Source organism: Diceros bicornis, chromosome 7, assembly GCF_020826845.1.
Source record: "Diceros bicornis minor isolate mBicDic1 chromosome 7, mDicBic1.mat.cur, whole genome shotgun sequence".
Lineage (NCBI taxonomy): Eukaryota > Metazoa > Chordata > Mammalia > Perissodactyla > Rhinocerotidae > Diceros > Diceros bicornis.
In genome coordinates, this window is record NC_080746.1 from 63,401,700 (window position 1) to 63,403,858 (window position 2,159).

Sequence of the window (2,159 nt, forward strand, 5' to 3'; positions counted from 1 at the left end):
CATCCAATAACATTGAGGTCATCTGTTTGCTTTTCATGTCTCCTGTTTTTACATAAATCTTGAGAACCATATTTTCTGGACTCTCCGTTTATTCTTTCTCTTGGAAATATTTCCACTTTCATGACCTCAAGTAGAGCCAACATGAAGATAGTTTTCAGATAATTTTATGAGAAAGCTATGTCAAAAAAAAGCTATGAGTCCTTCTAAACGCATACTGGCTATTTCCATGGACAGTTTAAATTCACCATGCCTGAGACTAAACTCATAACTTCAACCTCTACCCCACGCCAAAATAGGCTCCATATCTGAGTTCTGTCGTTTGGATAATGCTGTCATCATCTACACATGATCTACCAGCATCTTTGTGAACTTCTCAGGTATTCCTCTACATTTATAGCTCAAAATGTCTTGTTTCTTACTCTTTCTAGGTCACATCAGCATGTCTATTGTCTCTACTCTATCCTCAGACAAGAAAAACTTCTCCTTTTGATCCAGACATAATTCTAATAGCCGTTTTTTTCTATTACACTCATTGGTGTTTAAAGACCACCTAGCTATATCACCTACATTTTTGCTTTGCCTGTTGTACTTTTCAAATCAAATTGTCCAATAGCAAAATTTTGAAGAAATTTTAATCCACTGCTTAATAATCTTCAATGCCTTTTCATCAACTTGAGGGTAAGAGTCAAATTTCTTGGCATGGCATTCAATAAAGTAAAATTTAGATTTTATCTTCTCTTTAACATTTTCTTTCCTTCCATTCCCTAAGCACCCAAAAGTGTCCTAGTTTGGGTGATAAATTATATGGTCACTGTATCCTAGCATTTCACGCTTAAACGTTGCTGTACTACTTACCAAGGCCAAAATACTACATGTACTTCAAGCCTATGTTGACTTTGCTCAATTTCTTTCCATATTTGAAAGTCTCTCTGCCATATACTTATCTTGAAGAGCCTTCAGTGAACACTGAGATAGAAGGTCACTTTCTTTAAAGAGGACTGTGCATTCCAGAGTCCAGGGGAAACTATTGTTACTAAATTCCCTGAGCCAGGAACAGGATGTTTAATTTGATTGCCCAAAGCTATTAGTGATTAATTTAGAGTGAAGTCCAAATTTTTCTAGCTCAGACTTCACATCTGTTCCACTAAACCAAATCCTTTATAAAGGCTAACAAGCAATGGATCAGTGATTTGTCTCTCAATCATTTGTTTTTATGTGTATTTTTTTGTGTGTTTGTTTTCTCTGGAGGAATATGAGTCTTCATGTTTCTAACTTGGGACCTCTACAGCTCCTGCTTCTTATAATTTCTCCTTGCCCAGTACTCTAGCCATCTTCCAGGTAAAGAACAAGAGGATTGTGTGGGACGATTCATACTTTCTATTTCAAAGGAGAGGGTAACTTCGTTACAAGTACCATTCAGTCTTACCCTGAACCTCCCTCCCTTTCCTTATTTTTGCCTGTGACTCTGGGGAGGTAAAATGGGGAGAGACTATAAGAAAGTATTAGAAGTACAATATGACAAAAGCACAGGAAGAGAAGTTGACCTCAAGGTGTTCCTTCAGTCTGGCATTGGGCCTCTTTCAATGAAAGTGACAAAGCAACACAGTGTACTAAGAGTGCCGTACCACATCTACGTGTGCTGCACCATACCACCTCATGTCAACCACAACTTCTCTTCCCTCCTTGACAACAATAGGTCCTATTACCTGATCCAGGTGTCTAAGCCTCCAGGATCTGATGGAAAGTACTCTGATTGATGCTATCACTGCTACTTCTGCTGTTTCCTCATCACACACTGGGCAGCCATTTGACGCAAAGTGTCTGCAGCACCCGTTGTTGCCTCTGGCTGTTTAAAACAGAAAACAAGCTCCTTTAGATTATCACTTGATCTCAGTCCCCAGAAAGATCATGATGAATCAGATACCGCTCCGGGCTTAATAAAGCCACGGAAGCTTGCTTTTTCACATCCTTCTCACTTCCATGCTATGTCTCTCTAGAGATGGCATAGGACAGCACATGTTTAGAGGAAGTTAGGGTCTGAGACATAGAATAAAATTACATGAAGCATTTGAAGAATCCTTTCCGTAATCTCCTGGAGGGGAATGTCAGGAAAAAACTGGATCCAGAAAAGAAAGCTCTAGATTCTCTTGAGACTGTTG